The 7,309-nt window shown below is 37.0% G+C and overlaps 1 pseudogene; it reads left to right on the plus strand.

Annotated features, from left to right (window-relative positions):
• The first annotated feature begins 1,608 nt into the window (after positions 1-1,608).
• LOC109702443 (small ribosomal subunit protein uS5 pseudogene) lies at positions 1,609-2,293 on the plus strand (annotated as a pseudogene).
• Positions 2,294-7,309: the final 5,016 nt, after the last annotated feature.

Below are 7,309 nucleotides of genomic sequence, written 5' to 3' on the forward strand. Positions count from 1 at the left end.
AATCATTTTTGGGCAGTTTTAGGTGAAAAAATATTAGTTTCAGAAAATAAGTCAGGAAAATTCATTTCCCTCTTAATTGAAGACCTTCACAGAACAAACATGAATAAAAGTCTAAGTCTAGCCAGAACTTTAATCTAGCATGAAATCAGCAAATACAAGATTGCATGAAAGTGATCAGTCACTACTGCATTTTTCTAGTAGAAGAAAAAGTTGAGGATTCACTAAAGGTAGTTAATAATGACCAGCAGTAAATCAAAATAGCTAAACATATCCAAAAATAGGACCCTACAGCCAAAGGCAAGAAGAAACAGAAAAAACTACACACACAGTTGAAGTTTAAATAATTATAACTGATGCACTGCAGAAATGAAAGGAAAAGATGGATAAAGTAGATTTTTAAAATAAATAATTTAATGAGACTTTTGTAATCTATTAAAGAGCAGTCAACAGGGGGGGAATTTCAAAGCTGAACTGTACAATATCTGAAATAAAAAGTATTTAAATGGGTTAGATGATGTTGTGAACTGGGACATAATCTTCATAAATTATCTGTAGAATAAACTAATTGTAAAATGCAGAAAACAGTTCAGGGTAATATGAAATTCATTAAAAAGTCTATATTTCATAAATTGGAGCAACAGAAAGAGACAGATAATAAGATATATACTTCTGATAAACAAGTGGCTAGAAATTTTCCTAAATTGATGAAAGACATTAATCTACAGATTTAATAAACTTTATAAGCTCACCATCAATCCATAATTTTATACTCAGTTACAATATTTTAAAATGAAGGAAAATTGGTAGTTTCAAAAGAACACAAGCTAAAGTAATATTTTATCACTATGATAAAACTAAATACAAAATTTTAGGGGAAAGGAAAATGTTCCTAGAAACAACTGTAGAATTAAACTAAAGAATGAAGAGAAATGGAAAAGATAAATATGTGAATGGTTATATAAAAGTACATACTGAATAAAGACTATTCACAAATTCATACAGTATAGTATAAAATATGCTAAAGATGAAAGACTTCAAGAATAGCATTATGAGGATTTTGTCCTAGAAAGATATTTAATAAATTGATCAAAATTTTTAAAGATAATCATTCAGTCTCTGGAGTTTGAGCAAAGGTTTTAGAACAATTTATGAACAATTTCTTTAACATGGCCTTTAGAAAATAACACAGTGGCAAGGAATGCAATTCAAGTCAAGCACAGCACACATTACCCCACAATTTTTATAATCAAGGAATTTCTCTAGTGACATCAGCACCTAAGAGATTGTTCCTATATTTCACAGCTTCCTGTGGTAGAAGAGTTACCTTTGATAGTTATTTGTTAGCTAGAAAACATAAGCAACTTCTTTCTCCAGAAAAACACCAAATGGTGATGACACTGGTGCAGAGAGAGGGCCTGGAGGCCCCGGAGGCCCCGGGGCCCAGGCATGGGAGGACGCGGCGGCTTCTGTGTAGCCTTTGGCAGTGGCCTCCGGGGCCGCGGTCGTGGCCATGGTCGGGGTCATGATTGGGACAACGGGGCTCGGGGAGGCAAGGCTGAAGATAAGTAGTGGATCCCTGTTACCAAGCTGGGCAGCCTTGTCAAGGACATGAAGATCAAGTCTTTGGAGATCTATCTTTTCTCCCTGCCCATCAAGGAGTCTGAGATTATTGACTTTTTCCTGGAGGCGTCCCTCAAGGATGAGGTCTTGAAGATCATGCCTGTGCAGAAGCAGACTCGGGCTGGTCAATGCACCAGCTTTAAGGCATTTGTAGCCATTGGGGACTACAATGGTCATGTCGGGCTGGGTGTTAGGTGTTGCAAGGAGGTAGCCACTGCCATCCGAGGTGCCATCATCTTGGCTAAACTCTCCATTGTCTCTGTGCAGAGAGGCTACTGGGGGAACAAGATTGGCAAACCTCACACTGTCCCATGCAAGGTGACAGGCTGCTGTGGTTCTGTGCTGGTGCGTCTCATCCCTGCCCCCAGGGGCACTGGCATCGTGTCAGCTCCTGTGCCCAAGAAGCTACTGATGATGGCTGGTATTGATGACTGCTACACTTCAGCCACCCTGCAGTTGCCACCCTGGGCAACTTTGCTAAGGCCACCTTTGATGCCATCTCCAAGACCTACAGTTACTTGACCCCCGACCTCTGGAAATAGACCATGTTCACCAAGTCTCCCTATCAGGAATTCACTGACCATCTTGTGAAAACCCACACCAGAGTGTCTGTGCAGAGGACCCAGGTTCCAGCTGTGGCTACAACATAGGATTTTTTTAAAAATATAAAAATAATAAAGTGAATTAACCCTGTTAAAAAAAAACATAAGCAGATTTAATTTTTCACAACTCCAAGCTGTGTAATACGTCTATCTTGACCAAGTAGCAACATGTGTTCTTCTATTCCCAAGTCCTATTATGTAATGAGGCTCCATATGAGGCAACCAATATAGTTTGCATTCTTTTTTTTTTTGGCATAGTTCTGTGTTGTGAGACAGCTCTTAGAATGGAGGCTTAGTAGCCGAGTGGCAACTTAGTCCAGCTTATTGAGATGGAAGACCTATTCTTGGTAGCCTTAGAAGCTGGCTAATACTAACAGATTCCATTATTTTTTACCAGGAGCTGCAGAAGACACATAAAGGACAGTAATAGCAACTAACTCTCACAATTTGGCATCACCAATACACACACACACACAAAGATCCGACCACATTGGGAGGAAATCAGTAGGGAAGCTATGAAGAATGAGTTATTCATTCTACTTCTTCTAGCTCAGAATTTTTGCCTAGTAAGCCTCAAAGACTGAGAAAATGCTGCCCACATCAGGGTTCCCAAATTCAGTGCAATCAGTCTATGGAGCAATTAATGTCATGGATCATAAATTCAGGGTGAAACAAATCTGTTAATTGGCTATCACAATGGTAAAACTAACAGGTAAGTATGAAACCAATATAAGAGACAGGAAAGAAACATAAGGAGGTCAAACAAAAAACAATAAAAAAAAAGTCCATCTAAATCCACAGCCATGCTTAAATATTAGAGGCTATATGAATGGCCTAAAGAAGCAACATCAGACACTTAGAAGTGTTGGGGAAAGAGGCCTCAGTGACATAGTCCAGCTAATCCTTAAATGGACAAGCAAATAACAACTAAAGTAAGATGCCTTGAGGGATACAACTGAGGGGATCAGTAACCACAATAGCTACAAAATACTATCAAAATTACTGCTTTAAACAAAGTATTGTGCAAAGAAATAGTAATTTTTGACTTATTCACAGGAAAAAGAGCATGCAAGATAAGTTACCTTCAGTGGGTACACATACTGTATTAGGCAGACAAAAATGTCAAAGCTACTGTGATATATATTATCAAATATTTAAGGAAACCATACTGAAAGAACTAAAAGAAGGTATCATGGCAGTTTCTCATTAATAGAAAATATCAATAAAATCATAGAAATAATAAAGTAGAATCCATTCAGAATTCCAGTGTTAAAAATACAATAATCAATAAGAAAATTCAATAGAAGACCTCAAGAGGAGAATTGAACTGTAATAAATCAACTTGAATATACATCCATAGATATAATGCTGTCTGAAAAATAAAATGAGCAAACATAAAAGGTACCTGTAATAATTTGGGAACTCATTAAGTGAACTATCATATGTAAAGTGGTAAAACCAAAAAGATAGGAGAGACAGAAAGTATCAGAAAATATGTTTGAATGAATGCTAACTAAAACATCACAAATTAGTGAAAAAACATTAATTTGTATATCAAAGAAGCCCAGCTCCACCACTACTAACACACCTGCCCTCTCCAACAAATTCTGCATGCTAACAGGCCTCCCTTAATTATATAGTGCTCTCTTTAGCTGCAAAAGGCATATATAGACCATCCCACAAAGGAATAAGACAAAAGCTGAGAATACCAGCATCAAACATGATGGGTAGACAGCACTCAGGGAGGAAGAAGACTACCCCAGTACCAAGAAATAAAACCTGTAGCCCAACCAGATTAGTGGCAATTGTGGTGTCTACTCAGAAGCTCAGCCAACTGCAGAGCACAACCATTGGTCTTGTTTGAAAGCAGAACAAAGTGAGTTCACACCTGAGTTCAGAACAAACACATTATTCCAGATATCTAAAGAACATGAAAACAAACTTTGGCAACTGAGGGACATTATCAGCTGTGAAAGTCTGTCATTTCCAAAGAATACCTATAAAAGCTAGAAAAGGTGGTGATCTCTTCAAAAGCAACATAAGAACACAAGGATTACAAAGACTCAGGAAATCATGACACTCTCAAAATAATCTTCAAACATAGCTCCAACAATGGACCCTGAAGAAAGGAAGATACACGAAATGCCATCAAAACAATTCAGATTAATCCTCTTTTAAGAAGTTTGTTGAATTCCAAGGATATACAGATAAAAAATTAAGTAAAATTTGAAAAAAGTTATTCATGAACAAAATGAGAACTTTGTCAAAGAAATAAAATCAATAAAAAGAGAAATCCCAGAGATGAAGAACACAATAGCTAAACTTAAAAAGGTAACACAAAGCTTCAACAGCCAGGTCATTCAATTTGAAGAATCAGGGACTGAAGAGAGAGCATTTGAAATTACTGAATCAGGGGAGGCTAAAGAAAAAGAAGTAGAAACAATGAAGAAAGTCTAGGAAATGATGGCATGACATCAATAGACCTAGCCTATGCAACTAAGAATTGAAGAAGGAAAATAAGGGCAAAAGCATATTTAAAGAAATATTGGATGAATTTTTTCCTAATCTGTTTTAAAAAGCCAAAATCCAGGTACTGAAAGTGAGGAAATCTCCAATCAAATACAAACCAAAGGGGAATTCATGACAACATAAAATAATAGAACTATCAAAATCAAAGAAAAAGAAAAAATTCTGAGAACATCAAGACATAAGAAATGCATTAATTATAAGGATAAACAAATATGAATACTAGGAGACTTCTCATCAGAAACCATGTAGGTCAGGAAAGAATAAGATGATATATTCAAAGTGCTGAAGGGAAAAACACACCTGCCAACTAAAAATACTCTGCCCATAAAAGCTATTCTCTAAAAGTGACAGTGAGATTAAGACTTTTCCAGACTAAGAAAACAAAATCAGAAGTAATTCATTACAACATATCAGTACTGTATGAAATACTAAAAAAATTTCTTCATATTAAAACAAAAGACCACTAATTTATACAATATGAAAACATCTGAAGATATCAAATCCACAGGTAAGAAAGACACACAATTTTTTTTGTCTTGTAAACTCTTTGCCCAGGGCTGGCTTCAAACCATAATCATCCTGATCTCTGCCTCCTGAGTAGCTAGGATTACAGGTGTGAGCTGAGCTACTGGTGTTGGGTTCTCAGGAGACTTCTGCTTTTTTTTCTTTTGTTTTATAATTTTTACATTTACTTACATGTGTATACATTGTTTGGGCCACCTCCTCCCTCCTCCCACAACCCCTCCCTTCTGGGCAGAACATTTTATACTCTCTTCTTCCCTGATTTTGTTGAAGAGAAAACATAAGAGATAATAAGAAAGACAGAATTTTTGGTAGTTTTTGATAAAGATAGCTACAGGGAGAGATTCCGAATGTTGCTTCCATGCACATGTGTATTGCAACCCCCACTGGTTCTTCTCTGCCAGACCTCTTCACTACTTTCTGGTCCCCTTCCTATAGTGGCCTCTGCCAGATTAAGATTACTTTATTCACTCCTTTACAGTGAGCACATCAACTACATTCAAGTTTTAGGTTTCTATCCCTTTCCTTGTTCCTCCCATATGCATTCTCCCCTTAGTGTGTGACCCATGTCCAATAATAATACTGCATTTGTTTTAGGTCTATAGCTCACATATGAGGGAGAACATACAATTTTTGGCCTTCTGAACCTGACTAACTTCGCATAACATGATGTTCTCTAGTTCTCCAGTTCCATTATATACTTGTGAATGAAAAAAATTCATTCTTCTTCGTGGCTGAGAAAATTTCCTTTGTGTATAAATACCACATTTTTTTATCCATTTGTCTGGGGCATCTTGGCTGTTTCCATAGCATGGCTAATTGTGAATAGTGCTTCAATAAGCATAGGTGTGCAGGTGCCTTTGTAATAACTTGAGTAGTATTCTTACTGGTATATCCCTAGGAATGGTATGGCTGAATCATATTGCAGATCTATGTTTAGCTTTTTAAGAAGCCTCCGTATTATTTCCAAAGTGGTGGTACTAGCTTACACTCCCACCAGCAGTGCATGAGGGTTCTTTTTTCCCCCCACATCCTCTCCAACATTTGTTGTTAGTCATGTTCTTGATGCTAGTAGCTATTCTAACAGGAGTGTGGTGAAATCTTAGTGTGGTTTTGATTTGCATTTCCTTCATGGCCAGGGATGGTGAGCATTTTTTCATGTGTGTTTTGGCCATTTGGACATCTTCCTTTGAAAAAGCTCTGTTTAGTTCAGTTGCCCACTTCTTTATTGATTCATTGATTTAGGGAGAGTTTAGTTTTTTTAACTCCCTGTACATTCTGGTTATCATTCCTTTGTCTGATGTATAGCTAGCAAATAGTTTCTCCCACTCTGTGGATGATCTCTTCAGTTTAGAGACCACTTCTTTTGGTGTGCAGAAGTTTTAAATTTCATGTAGTCCCATTTTCCATCCTTTCTCTTAGTTGCTGGGCTGCTGGAGTTTTACTGAGGAAGTACTTGTCTATACCTATTGTTTCCAGGGTATTCCCTGCTCTTTTCTGTACTAATTGCAAGGTTTTGGGTCTGATATTAAGGTTCTTAATCCATTTTGAGTTGATAGTAGTACAGGCTGACAGGCATTGATCTAGTTTCAGTTTTCTGCAGGTAGATAATTACTTTTTCCAGCAACATTTGTTGAAGAGGCTGTCTATTCTCCATCATAAGCTTTGGCGCCTTTGTCAAAAATAAGGTGGGTTAGCTGTGTGGATTCATATCTGTGTGCTCTATTCTGTTTCACTGGTCATTATATCTGTTTTTGTACCAGTACCATGCTGTTTTTATTGCTATGGCTCTGTAGTATAGTTTGAATTCTGGTATTGTGATACCTCCAGCATTGCTTTTTTGCTCAGTATTGCCTTGGCTATTTGGGGTCTTCTATGACTCATTGATTGTTGAGTTATGTATTATACAGCCTCCAATTATTTGTGTATTTTCTGTTATTGCTTTTGTTGTTGAGTTCTAGTTTTAATACATTGTGATCAGATAGAATGCAGGGGATTATTTATAGATTCTTATATTTGCTGATGCTTGCTCTGTG

Source organism: Castor canadensis, chromosome X (assembly GCF_047511655.1).
Source record: "Castor canadensis chromosome X, mCasCan1.hap1v2, whole genome shotgun sequence".
NCBI lineage: Eukaryota > Metazoa > Chordata > Mammalia > Rodentia > Castoridae > Castor > Castor canadensis.